General features: G+C 43.2%; 1 long non-coding RNA gene across 1 annotated transcript; it reads right to left on the bottom strand.

Annotated features, from left to right (window-relative positions):
* Positions 1–4,180: 4,180 nt before the first annotated feature.
* Positions 4,181–14,941, bottom strand: LOC309371226. Its single transcript, XR_014168940.1, has 3 exons — positions 14,147–14,941; positions 12,647–12,724; positions 4,181–4,295 (listed from the first exon to the last, which is right to left on the bottom strand). It is a non-coding gene; the product is annotated as an uncharacterized lncRNA (long non-coding RNA).

Below are 14,941 nucleotides of genomic sequence, written 5' to 3'. Positions count from 1 at the left end.
TTGTTGTTGTTGTTGTTTAGTCGTGTCCAACTCTTCGTGACCCCATGGACCAGAGCACGCAAGGCACTCCTGTCTTCCACTGCCTCCCGCAGTTTGGTCAAAACTAAGGGGTTAACTCTAACCAATTCTGGAGCAGAGTCCCTAAAATTGTTGGATGTTGCTCCTTCCAGCAACTGCTGCAGGCAAGCTGGTGCCAAATGTATTGCTCTGCTTTCCTTTGGCCCACATCAGTGAAGGTATTGTCATCGGAGCAGCCCAGGGCCTCCATACACACTGACCAAACTTGCTAACACAGCAGTTTGACTTCACCCCAGAGGGACATTCCATTGTCCCTCAAGACAGACAGATACCATCTCTCTCTCTCTCTCTCTCTCTCTCTCTCTCTCTCTCTCTCTCTCTCTCTCTCTCTCTCAAATTTCAAGTAGAAATATGAGTAAAAATCACACCCATAGCTCATACAATTTGGACACCTGTTACACACTCACACATTACAGGTTAACAGATTTCAAACGGTTCCCAGTTATCACCATGAGAGAAATACACCTTTATAGTGAACCATAGTCTTATCAACATCATAAAAAACCCTCCAGCTACTTTTCACACAGAATTAATTACTATAAAACTGAGCAACCACATTTTAGAAGAGCCCTAAAGTGATTTCCAAAATTTAATTAGGACAAACATTTCCCCCCTTACATCAGTATCACTTTATAATAAATGCAATCATTATTAATTCCTTCAGCATTGGCAGTAATAATGTTAATCATGACAAACTCTTTGGATAGTAATGCGTTTGTAATATTTTGTTCTAGTGCCTGTTAATGCTGATGTTAAATTAATTTATAAAAATATTGTATATGTATGACATGACATGTTGCAGTCTCAATAATGATGCTTGATAACAATTATGTGAGTTTCAAAACACACACACACCATGAGCTACTGATTCATAACAATTCTAAGGAAATATGTAACGTATAATACATTTATCACACAATGCTTTCTCAAATGCTGCTGTCACACAGTGACTGGGGACGGATTTTAGAAGCCTAAAATCATACCCACCCACACCCCAAATTGGTAGTTAAATTTTTGCAAACCACATGATCCAGTTTTAGCCCACATCTGCAGTGTAAGTGGGTGTACAGAAGGATTAGGCAACTGTGGCTAAGAATGCTTTATATTGTAATAACTTCAGTGCAATATTTCAAACTTGGGCTCTTGTCCTGGCTTTTCAAAGCTAGCTTTACACATGAGATTTTGCCTTATGGTTGTTGCAAAATCACATGCCTATGTAACTTACAAGCTACATGTACTGGAATAATTTCATTATGGGGGAGATAATTATTGGGGTGTCCTCCCGCAGACATATGCAAGTTGATAGGGAACACTCATCTGTACAAAAATGCTGTCTGTTATAGAGGCACTATTCCCAGGCCCACAATGAATATTCAGGAGAGTTTTGCCTTAAAGGCAAGAATTCAACCATTTGATTATGTATTAATGTAGTGAATCCTCTCCACAAAAAAATTACAACCTGAGTACTGGAATAGGTTTTCTGAGAATTGCCAACAAATAGGATGGGTGTTGTGCATTAATTAACATCTAAATGGTTTCAGGTTTTATATTTGAATATCGGCATGCAAGTATTAGCATTTAAATTGTTAGGAAATAAACTTCTGCTTGGGATCAGAATTTTATTAATGCATTTATTAACTGGTAGTTAAAAATGTACTAAGCGCTATCCAAACTGTTTGCTTTTTAAGGTCAAGTGGAACAGTTCACTATCTCCGGGGCTCTGTTATGAGGAAGTCTCAAGTTCTTTGATCACTCACCAGAGGTACCCTGAAAGTACTTTCCACTACTGGTTCATCTGTAGGAGAATAGGGCTCCCCTGTCAACTCTCACCACCCTTAGGTAAAGGTAAAGGGACCCCTGACCATTAGGTCCAGTCATGACCAACTCTGGGGTTGCGGCGCTCATCTCACTTTATTGGCCGAGGGAGCCAGCGGACAGCTTCCGGGTCATGTGGCCAGCATGACTAAGCTGCTTCTGGCGAACCAGAGCAGTGCACGGAAACGCTATTTACCTTCCCGCTGGAGCGGTACCTATTTATCTTCTTGCACTTTGATGTGCTTTCGAACTGCTAGGTTGGCAGGAGCAGGGACCAAGCAAGAGGAGCTCAGGATTCGAACCGCCGACCTTCCGATCAGCAAGTCCTAGGTTCTGTGGTTTAACCCACCGCGCCACCCATGTCCCTTACCAAACTACAATTCCCAGGATGCTTTGGGAAAGTCGTGGCTGTTTAAAGTGTTCTGGCTTTAAATGTATAGTGCAGATAAGGCCCAAGGATTTTGTTCTTTTTATTCTAATTAACTTTTAACTGAGAAACAATAATGAAGAATAGGCAGATTTGCAGGTCTGAGATTTCCTCTTCTCCTCTCATAACTTTGCTTATTTCTTCTTTCTATTCTTTACCTTTCTTAATGTGAGAAGGGTCTCGCTGAAGCCTTACGTAGTGCCTTGTGATTTTTGTACCGTTTTTGTGCATAGGAGAGAAGGATGGGTTTTTCATCAGCGTCCGTTTTCCATCTAAACTTACCAGCGAGTCAACAGATTGCTGTCCAACACACTGAGTGTTAACTTCCAAGGCGAGTCCAGACGGCAAGAAGCAACACTCGGTAAGAAGATGCCAACATTCCTTTTAACTTCAAAGCAAATTCCAAGTAACAAAAGGATGAAGAGCGGGATTGTTAGCTACTTAAATATTCATTTTCCTTCATAAGCAGCTTGCAGGGGCAGAGAGGGAGAGGGAGGGAGACTTTGGATACAAGTCTTAAGCAAGACCCCGATTCACCGCTGAAATTCCACCTTCAGACTGATGCAGCTATTTGTAAATTCAAAGCCAGCTGTAGATAATCTTCTAGGACACAGATCCAGGGATGGAGAAAGCTTTCGGAATTGGGGTGTGGGGAGAGAACAGCAAGGAATTCACCCAGTTTGGAAATCCCCTAGCCATTACAAGCCAGGCACAACCCCTCTTGACATTTCACCTTGGCTTGTAATGCTTGGACCCAGCCCTCTCATCTGGCAGCTTCCCTCCTTTCCAGCTTTCTCATACTTTCCAAAACATACCAAGTTAAGGGGGGAAAGGGGGGGAGCAGCTATGGGGAAAGCTGTACTACCAAAGGCTGCTTCTAAGCTGTCTCAAATTCTGTTGTTACATGCCACCCCAATGTCCACAGCAGTGCGAGGTTCCAGGGAGTTCCAGGTGCTTGCCCAGGGTCTGCGATTTCTTTTGGGAAAATGAGGCACAGCAGGGACTGTGGTGTCTTTAGGATATATATCATTTATATACAGATATAGACAACCTGAAGGGACGCAGGTGGCGCTGTGGGTTAAACCACAGAGCCTAGGACTTGCTGATTAGAAGGTTGGCGGTTCGAATCCCCATAACGGGGTGAGCTCCCGTTGCTCGGTCCCTGCTCCTGCCAACCTAGCAGTTCGAAAGCATGTCAAAGTGCAAGTAGATAAATAGGTACCACTCTGGTGGGAAGGTAAACAGCGTTTCCGTGCGCTGCTCTGGTTCGCCAGAAGTGGCTTAGTCATGCGGGCCACATGACACAGAAGCTGTACGCCGGCTCCCTCGGCCAATAAAGTGAGATGAGCGCCGCAACCCCAGAGTCGGCCACAACTGGACCTAAGGGTCAGGGGTCCCTTTACCTTTACCTTTATAGACAACCTGAGCCTACAATGGAGGGGTACACAGCATCAACACCCCAGCTTTGCTGCAGAGAGGTGCAGATTTAGATGAAGAGATCAGTTTTTGCCAAACTCTTTTGGTTGCCCTCCATCACAACTTGCAAACTTGGAAAAGTATGGGAAAGGGAGGAGAGGAGAGAAACTGGCAGCCAAGTGGGATGATGGCAGGCGAGCTTCCCCAGGCTGGGTTTTTCTAAGCCCAGCCTATTCAGAATGGATATGGGTGAGTTTCGCTGCTCTCTATGGTTGCAGAAAGATAAATGCTGTATCAAATGCAAATTTTGAAATTTTGTTCTATTTTTACTTTTATGAATTATTCAGTAGCATTGGTGCTGTTGTTTTTTTAAAAAAAATGCAAAGCAGCAATTTATCCCTGGAAATGGATAGGACTCAACAAAGGGGGGGTGTGAGAGATGAATACAGGAGGTTATTCATTTATTTATATGTTGGTCTCACTTTTCCAACACAGAAGTGGTCCTCGGAGCAGCTTACAATCGCAGTCAGGAAATTTACATAATAGAACCAAATGTAATCTGTCAATAAAAAAGTTCAAAAATCTACATAATGCAGAAATAACCAGAGACTATAAAACCAGATGGAGAATCATTAAACATGTTAAGCAAGATGTAAGAGGGTTATCCCAAAAACCTTAGGAGAGAATGTTCTCATTTTCAGTCACCCTTACATGCCTTTAAGTGACATCATCATATGGCCACATGATTTGACTACTTAATGTGATGTCATCCCATTCAGTATTGTTGGAGCACTCTGTTTTGACAGAATCATGCATGGGACTAATTCAGGAAGGAGTTAAAAGCAGTAACCGGGAAACTTAATATGCTGAACCTGCAGTTGCCAGCAAAACAGGATTATTTGTATAGTCTAAGTGTTTCTAGAGAGAGAAATTTACCTCGTGAAAGCTCTTTTTTAATGCCAAAAATAAAAAGAGAATATTTGGCCAGGCTGTATGTATGAAAATTCTGTCTAATATTTAAACAAAACACTTTTCTCACACAATAGTCAGAGATAAGGGCAGATGCTGATGAGATCAGGAAGCATTACTATGATCAATTATTTGTGTTTACAAACTCTAAATGTTTAGGTATGGTCTGTGAATGGTGTGTTCAAGTAGTTTGAGTGGTTGCTTGAACAGAGGAGCATGAAGGAGGAATTACCTGCAAAAACATAGTTCCATGATTTTAAAAATCATTATTGGACTCAACTAGTTTTGGTTTTTTCCAGAGTGACACGAAATAAGACATTATTATTTCTACAATTGCATTTCCCATTATGGTATGATATTGTTGTCTGCACACTTGGCTTGTGCAATTTCAGCTCTATGTGGTTTAAGGCCTGCTATTCCATCAACAGTGCCTCCGAAAATTTTTACACATCACTTGGGAAGGCAGGTGAACTAATGCCAGTGTACTGGAAGAAGCAAAGATCACTAGTGTCAAAGCAATGATTCTTCAACAACAACTTCGTTGGACTGGTCATGTTGTTCGGATGCCTGATTATTGTCTTCCAAAGCAACTACTCTAGTCCGAACTTAAAAATGGAAAGAGTAATGTTGGTGGTCAACAAAAGAGGTTTAAAAACTCTCTCAAGGCAAATCTTTAAAAATGTAGTATAAACACCGACAACTGGAAAACACTGGCCTGCGAGAACTCCAACTGGAGAACAGCCTTTACCAAAGGTGTCATGGGTTTTGAAGATGCTCAAACTCAGGATGAAAGGGAGAAACACGCTAAGAGGAAGACACGCTTGGCAAACCCTCACCGTGATCAGCTCCCGCCCGGAAACCTATGTCCCCACTGTAGAAGGACGTGTGGATCCTCCACAGTCACTTACGGAATCACTCGTAAGACTGTGTTTATGGAAGACAATTTTACTCGGTTACAAGTTTTCGCCAAAGAAGAAGGAGAAGGTTGAATTCCCACAAGTTAAATGCAGAGCCGCCGCATGGAGAGGACCTTTCTTGGGGAGCAGGACTGAGAAATTAAAAGCTCTTTCTGTACCAGATTGTCCTGGCACAAAAAAGAGCTTCTAAGCTCTCTGCCTTGCTTCCCAGGCAAGGTCTGGGGGGCTTTCATGAGATCTCACGGGAATTTGAATGACCCTGCGAGATCTCGCGAGAGCATCCTGAGATTTTCAGAGCTGGCACACCAGTTCCCAAAGCCTAGATGTGCTCACATCATAGCTGTCAACTTACAGATTTGAAAATAAGGGACCAGCAGCCTCGAAAATAAGGGATCAGCAGCCAAAATAAGGGATTTTCCGGGCACAGATATGTTCAACTTCTGAGCCCCTCCGAGCCAAAGGCAGAAAGCCCAGCCAGCAGCCAAATGAAGCCTCATCAATAAGGGACAGCAGCGGGACATGGCGCTGGGATAAGGGACTGTTCCATCAAATAAGGGACACTTGATAGCTATGGCTCACATGGTGGTTGCTTTCCAAGTATTTGAATATTTTTGCATATACACAGAAGCCTTGGAACAGAACCCTTGCATAAGACACAACTGTAGTGTATTTTTAAAGCAGACTTACAACCATATGGATTATAATAATTATTATTATTTAAGTAGAATTACCTTTATTTGGCTCGTGGCAATTTCTTTGAGCAGGCAGTTCTGCCTTCGCGAATGATATGGGCATACTTTGTCCATCACTGGATTTTTCTATTTGTTGTGGACAGACTTCCAGTAATATGAACAAACTATACAAAATATGCACATGCAGATCATTCAGTAAAAGAGTCTAATCAAGATGTTTGTACGACATGGGGCTAGCCAGATTGGATGCCCTGCTTTTAAATTATTAGGCAACCGCAACAGTTTTGCAACTGCAAAAGAGTTCCTCTCATGGGGAAGAGGGCAGAATAAGACTTCTGTGGTTGGGATGCTATGGAACGTTCATATTTTGGGAGTTCTGCCCATAATGCACAGTAAATGTAAAGCCTGTCCATATTCTTTATTGCCATGAATTATTTCTCATAAGGATAATATCCCAGTGGAACACAGTAAATGTCACATAAATATGAAGCTGTTTCACATTATGTATATAATTGTCAAATTGCACGCACGCATCCTGTACATTTCCAGTACGTAAACATTTGCTTAGAAAAAAGAAAATCCATAATGTTATGCAGTTTAGAGTGGCATTTTTTTCTCCAGCACTTGTAACATTTTACTTTTTGGCTGCATATTTTTAAAAATAAGCTTAGCTCTGTCGTTTTTAGAGGACTTTCTAGCGCCATGGTTTTTAGAAGCTTGTTTAGTGGCTGCCATGGCAACCGTTACCAACTGTTATGATTAGGAAAGATGATATCTTTGGAGATGATTTGGAGAAATTGTGAGGCATCAAAGACTCAGATGCATGGAGTCTCCAAATTCATGATTAGATTATCTGCTAAATCCAGGGGTAATCTTTCCAAGCCTGTCTCAGGAGACCAGTATTATGGTTTTATTAAAATGCCTACATCTGAGGTGCCTTCACTGCCAGTTTGCAAACATTTTCATATACATACAATATTATTATATTATATTATATACTACTACTACAACTAATAATAATAATAATGTTACATATAAATTATTTTATGATGATGATGATGATTTATTGACTTTATATACCGCTCTATACCCGGAAGTCTCAGAGCAGTTCACAGAACAAAAATCAAAATATAAAACCACAAAATATATAATCAAAATAAAAACAACAGCCCACTAACCCCCTCCCCCCCAAAACCCAGAGTTTATAAGGCCTTAGGATGTCAATCAAATCAACCAAAGGCCTGGTTAAAAAGGAATGCTTTTGCCTGGCGCCTAAAAGTGTATAATGAAGGTGCCAGGCGAGCTTCCATGGGGAGACCATTCCACCGGTGGGGAGCCACTGCAGAGAAGGCCCAATCTCTTGTTGCCATCCTCTGGACCTCTCGAGGAGGAGGCACATGAAGAAGGGCCTCAGAAGTTGATCTGAGGATCCAGGTAGGTTCATATCGAAAGAGGCAGTCCTTGAGGTGTTGCGGTCCTGAGCCACTTAAGGCTTTATAGGTTAAAACCAGCACTTTGAATTGGGCTCAGAAACTAAATGTCTGTGGGAGAGACAAATAGGGAGTGGGAAAATCAAATCCAGGAATGTATTTACATCTGTGCAAATATCTTTTTTAAGTCTCTCATTTTTTCATTATTATTTTTTAAGTATTCACCAGAGGACAACCTGAGCTTAGGATGGGAGATAAATTCATTTGGTTGGCATTTTAATTTGAACCTGCCTAATCCTTCCTGATCCAAAACACGAATCAAAGTGCAGCTGATCTTCAAAATTCTCACTTCTCTGAATTTTGTGACGTAGTTCTCCATCCAAAAAAAGTACACAAAAATGTGTGTATTATTGAGAAGTGTGCCCAAATCTGTACATTGCTAAGCAGTAATGTATAAAAATGCATCAAAAGGAAACTCAGAAGGGAGGTACTTGAGGAAGTCAACCAAGATATTTAAAAGATTGGATTTGTGAAGAATTAAATTTGTTGTTATTGTTTATCTGTTTATTGTTCCCCCTTTTTTCTGTCTTCTTTTTTCTTTTTCTGTTTTTGTGTATCATTTTGCTTTGTGGTTTGTGTCATCACTGTGGAAAATTTAATAAAATTTGTTTAGAAAAAAGAAAAATGCATCAAAGCAGGACACCACCCAAGGAGTTTAACGTGAGCAGGGTCAGACATGGTTTAGAATTACAAGCCTGAGAAACAAACAGTTTGAGCATGCACAGGGTGCAAAACCTTTTTTCAAAAAATCATCTCAATCATCCTCATCCATTTTAAAAATGGTAGGAGTAAAAAAAGAAAAAGAAATTTATTTTTTTCCAACCTGGACACAGATGGGTGGAAGCTCCTGGCCACAGAAATACTTTTGGACTGAGATTGGCTGAATTTTCCAGAGACCTTATTGGCCAGAGAATGGGCGATTGACATGAATGTCTCCCTGAGCCTCTCTAAATTCACTTGTTCAACAACGGCTGCAATGGTTGCCAATTTGTTTCCAGGCACAATTCATAGAATCATACATAGAGTTGTAGAGTTGGAAGGACCCTCAAAGGCCATCTAGCCTAACCCTCTGAAATGAAGGAATCTTTTGCCCAAGGTGGGGCAAAAACCCACAACCCTGAGATTAAGACTTTCGGGCTGTACTGACTGAGCTATCCAGCTATGCCTATTTGAAACATTGGTGCCTACCTTTAAATCCTATTTTGCTTGGATCCAGGATATTTGAAGGACCAGAATGCCTGCTCCATATTATGGAAGTCTTCTTCTGCATCCTGTGTATGTCAGACCCACAATTTATTGAGAGAAGGAAAGGCCCTCTTTGTGGAGGAACCCAGATCACAGTAATATTGATACAGCCTAATACCAGTATTTCTACCCATGTTTACAAGACTGAAGCAAGCTTCAGTGCTCGCCGTGGGACTTACTCCCTTCTGCATAGGTTTGCAATCAAACACTTTATTCAGGAGAAATTCCCATCCAAATTAAAGCGTTTCAACCCCCAATCGAAAGCGTGAAATATTCAGAGCACTATTCATTAATTCCCACCAGGCCATTCAGATATATTAGGCTGCAAGGATTCTTTTTTTCTTTCCTGTCAGAAAAGCAAAATCAGATGAGGAAAAATGTGGTTTAGTGTTACTTGCAAAAGATCCAGAATAATAGTGGAATCATGCCTGTTCTTGTCTTCTCTTGCACAATTGTTCCTTGCAGATCAAGTGCATTTCTTCCTTCCTCCCCTTCCCCATACCATTTATTTCCAGGAACCTCTAATGAAGTACATCTTGAGTTTCCTTTTCATGGCTAATGAGGAGACAACAAGAATTTGACTAATACTAGTACAATTACTGAAGCAGTGAAGCGTGCATCCCTGATTAGATGTGATAATTTGCAAGGCTGGGCTCTTCACATTAAGTTTGCAAACAGTTTAAAAATCGCTTCCCCCTATTTATCCAGCTAATCTCTGTTAATGACTCCCAACCCCAAAAAAGGAAAGAGAAAATGTCTTTAAAATCCTATATTTCATTCAGGAAACTTGCAAATGGAGCAGAAGTGGAACTTGTGGGAAATCTATTTCTGAGGATTTTCCAGTGAAGGGACACAGCTGGCTTTTCACCAGGCTTCAATATTCATAACCGCTTGAAAACAGCAGACATGCTCCCAGACACAAGCACATGGGTGTGCACAAATGCTCTTACGTTAATCTACTTCTGGTTGTAAAAATTACTTTATTAAATGGATATTGAGATCGAATGCCCCCACTTACAACATCTCTGTGGAAAATCAGATGTACCTGACATCGACTCCAGTTCAATGTAAAAAATATATATGAAAGGATTATTGCCTGTAGAACAGGAGTTCAATTTTGTGAGGTGTCAGCTGGGATCTGTGAAGATCCTTGATGATAATTCTATGGGGTCTCTCAATCTCCTAGTCTTTAACTAACAGGGATGCAATGGTGCTGTGGTCTAAAGCACCGAGCTTCTTGGACTTGCCGATCATAAGGTCAGCAATTTGAATCTGCGCAATGGAGTGAGTTCCCATTACTCTGTCCCAGCTTCTGCCAAAGCGTGTTCTCCTTCATAGAGAGCACGTGTTGCGGTGGGGTCTGCTGAGCCACCCCTCTGTTACCAGGCAGGGTCTCTAAAGATGGCCTAGGGCAGTGATTGGTTCACTGGGTTGCTGGGGGTAAAAGTTATGTTGCAATTTTGGTGGGAGGGGTAAAATGTTTAAATACTCTGCACGCAGCCTGGAGCTTTCTCTTTGCTGCGTGCAACGAATCACCCGCCTTCCCACCCTTGAGTAAGGGGTTGTTGCATTGACCTTGCTATGCCTGTCATGGGGTCGTCTGCCATTGGGGCAGGGGCCTGGTAGGAATTTTGTCCATCTGGCTGATTGGCTGGGCCATTTGGTTTTTGCCTACTGCGTAGCAAATCGTCACAACTTGTAAGGTTGCAGTTAGGCATTGGTTATAAATTGGTGGAGGAGGGGTTAGGATAGGCTGGGCCTGCCCCTCCATGGTTGCTGCGGAAAGGGAATTCCGTTAAAGGAATCCTGGGGCTTGCCATCTTTTCATCCAATCCCTGGAATGGGACTAGGGCCGGCAAGCCTTCGGGGAGCAGGCGGGTGAGAATTGAGGGTCTGTGACTCAGCTCCAATTCTCCCCGACTTGTTTTCCCGCACTGTCTTTTGGTGGTGCCTGGAAGTCAGTTCTGTCCCCAGGCGGGGGGGCAGATAGTCTTAACCAATGCCTAAACAACCACTCACAGTTTTGTATTTAAATAAAGTTGTGGCCAAAATTATGCCAAAAAACTTAAACAAAAATTAAGTGTGCGTTGTGAGTTATTTGGGGGATGGCTTGGGGACCTCGACATGCAACCTAGCAGGTTGAAAGCATACCAGCGCGAGTAGATAAATATTATTATTATTTATTGAATTTATATACCGCCCTATACCTGGGGGTACTGCTGTCGCAGGATAGTAAACAGTGTTTCTGTGCACTCTAGCTTCTGTCACGGTGTCCTGTTGCACCAGAAGCAGTTTAGTCCTGCTGGCCACATGACCCAGAAAGCTGTCTGTGGACAAACACTGGCTCCCTCGGCCTGAAAGTGGAAATGAGCGCCACACCCCATAGTTGAATTTGACTGGACTTAACCATCCAGGGGTCTTTTCCTTTTTATCTAGTCTTTAGCTCACTTTTTTTTCCCCTTCCAGCTGGCTGGGGAAACTAACACTGAATGGTTAACACCTTATCTTAATTTCTGCATAAAGTGCTTATTGTGTCAATAAATGAGAATTTTTATCGTATCGAAGACATTTAGACCCTCAGTACTGCAGGTATGCAGTGTTTCACTCCCTCCATTCATGTCTCACTCATCCTGCTGCCCTCTTAGTAATACCTTCATTTAAAAAGCAGGGGACATGTGACTTTCAAATACCATTGAACAACCTGCCTCTTTTTGTAGAAAAATACATGGTGTGTGAAGTGGCATAGGTTGGGGGAAAAGTTGTGCATATTTTAATATTCAGTTGATGTCAAAATACAGCGGGGGGGGGTGGAATCTTCTTTATTGACATTGAAGCCAACATTTATTGAAGAAGAAGAAGAAGAAGAAGAGTTTGAATTTGATATCCCACTTTATCACTACCCAAAGGAGTTTCAAAGCGGCTAACATTATCCTTTCCCTTCCTCCCCCACAACAAACACTCTGTGAGGTGAGTGGGGCTGAGAGACTTCAGAGAAGTGTGACTGGCCCGAGGTCACCAAGCAGCTGCATGTGGGGGAGCGGGGACGCAAAACCAGTTCCCCAGATTAGGAGTCTACCGCTCTTAACCACTATACCACACTGGCTCTCTATTGACCACTTGCTTTGATCTCCTGCAAAAGAAAACCCAAAAACATTTTTTTTAAATCTTAATATATTGCCTGCATAGAAAACAAGGTGCATATTTGACAGGCAAGTGTGATACTGTTGCTCCCCACCTCCCCCTCAGTCTGTCTGCATCTTCATGAGACAGGAGATTTTCTTTTCCATGACAACTTTGCAAGACTGACAGATACCATTTTCAGATCTTACTTGCTTTTCTTCAGAGGCAACGTGTATGCTTTCAACAGTCACTCAGATCTGAAACAGGTAATTCACCCTCGTACCTGCCAGAGAGGTCTTTGAAGCCTCAGGCAATGATTTGTGTCAGATTTCAAACACTAAAGCAGGATCAGATCTTGATGGTTGTGACTTGGGACATGATCTTACCAACACGTCTGGGTACGTGGGCATATCGGGGCTTCTCTAAACCGCTTGGCTACAATAACCACTTTTGCTGCCTCCCTTTCTGTTAACTGACCTTGCTCCTCTGTCGTTAGCAGCAACCTGACGGGTCAGCATTTAGCTGAGCAAAGACTTCACTGGCATGGAAATAAAGCTGAAGAGAAAATATAATTTGTGTAATTTCTTCATTGCAGGCTGCCATTGAGAGTATGGACATTGGGGCCAGAATATGCTGATTGCGGCAATCATAGCAACAGCCAGTGCTATTTTTCTAAAAAAAAAGAGGTGCTGGAACTCACCATGAACACCTCCCTTGTTGTCTTAGAATGGCAATGATGCCCACCTGAGAGGTGCCAGAACTGAGTTCTGGCTGGGGGGAAAGCCCTGGCAACCTCCCAACCACACAATCACTTGGTTCCCTTCAGGTACTGGTCCCAGGGCCAGTTTCTGAGGGAAACTGGGTAGGTCATGGTAGCAGGCCGTGTGGTGGGGCAGGGGCCCTCATGTCATCTCCTGACAGTGGAGTTGTTGCTGCTTCTTCAGGGAGTTAGGGGACTGCACCTCAACACCTACACTTCTCAATTAGCAAAGAATTACATCTGTTCCCTAAAATCCGGTGGGTAGATCACTGGGGAAGCTGAGTTATAGGAGAGATCTCGAGGGAAAGAATCCTATCATTGCTGCTGGGACAGGAAAAACTAGGAAGACGAGACGCATAAGCCACATCAACGGAATGGAATCCTAGCATTGCTGCTTGGTGTGAGATGTGCAAGGAAGAGATGTCAACAGAAGAAAGGAAAAATTGGTATGGGGTGATCCTTGTTTCAAGCATGAGTTTGACACTCTTCCTCTCAGCTGTGCAGGGCAAGGAAGGCACTTCTGCAATCATTCCTGAAGAAGAAGAGGAAGAAGAAGAAGAAGAAGAAGAAGAAGAAGAAGAAGAAGAAGAAGAAGAAGAAGAAGAAGAAGAAGAAGAGGAGGAGGAGTAGTAGTAGTAGTAGTTTGGATTTGATATCTCGCCTTATCACTACCCGAAGGAGTCTCAAAGCGGCTAACAATCTCCTTTCCCTTCCTCCCCCACAACAAACACTTTGTGAGGTGAGTGGGGCTGAGAGACTTCAAAGAAGTGCGACTAGCCCAAGGTCACCCAGCAGCTGCATGTGGAGGAGCGGAGACGCGAACCCGGTTCCCCAGATTACGAGGCTACCACTCTTAACCACTACACCACACTGGCTCTTAAGACAGGGATGGTGAATCTGTGGTCCTCCAAATATTGATGGACTACATCTCCCATTTTCCCTCGCCATTGGCAATATTGGCTGGGGCAAATCAACATCTGTTTGTTCTCCCTGACATGGTCTTCTTCGAGTTTCTAAGAAGAAGGGGGGAAAGCCAGACTGCTTTCCACTCGGATAATGTGTAGCCTTACTTTAAATAACACTGAAATAACCAAGCCACAAAGGGGAGGGGAGGCATGGTATTTGCCCCACAAAATCACGACTCCCTGGCCCCAGCCCTCTTATGTACCCATTTATGTCTATGATCTACGCAGCCCACCTAGTAGAAAGAGACCTACTGGCCTGAGCTGTTAAGCACTTTGAAGTGCCAGCGCGAAATGGCATCCTCAACCGGTTACTTTGCCCGCTGTAAGGAAGAGAGGAAAAACACTTGACGGTTACCTAGCAACTGCCAAACACCCTCCCAACCTGGAATAGCAAGGCAGCCAGTTGCCAGTGCCATGCAGATTGCAGGATGCTGTCTGGCTCATTGCCCGCCAGTGTGTAAGGAGTGCTGTTCTGCTCACACGGTGCTCCCTGCAGGCCTTGCCCCCATGAACACAATGGCAAGGCCAGCTTCTTTCAAACGTTCTATAAGGGCTAAGTGTGCACAAGTCAGGGATTTTGCAAATTTGTGGCGGCAGGCTCTTCCTCAAATCCACACGCACTCATGGGAACATCTGTCTGCTCCATGCCGCCACTTTAATGCCTCACCCAAACCGCCCCACCACCATGTGTATTCCGTGAACTCAAATATAGATTCTGAAAAGGGATTTTTCCTCAGGCAGAAGATCTCGAGGTGCAGCAAAGCACTCTGGGACAAAGCAGCAACCGTTAGAAAATGCAGTTACCGTGGCAAGGCTCAAGAAGTAACACTACAGGTGCCCTTTCCACAAAATCAAAAACTGTGAGGGGTGTGCGTATAGAGGGAGAGCAGGATCGCATGTACTGTATAATCAGCACCTGCAGGCTTTACACGTCCCAGGTCTCTGCACATCCAACGGAAGCTTCCCTTCCAGGGCTAAAAGAACCCTCCCCCTTTAATGAGGAGGCCGTTTTTATTGGCGGCAAGGAAGGAAAAGGGCTAAAAACTC

Source organism: Podarcis melisellensis (assembly GCF_964234715.1).
Source record: "Podarcis melisellensis genome assembly, chromosome: 5".
NCBI lineage: Eukaryota > Metazoa > Chordata > Lepidosauria > Squamata > Lacertidae > Podarcis > Podarcis melisellensis.
Note: the sequence above shows the minus strand (reverse complement) of the source record. Positions and strands in the feature narration are given on the sequence as shown.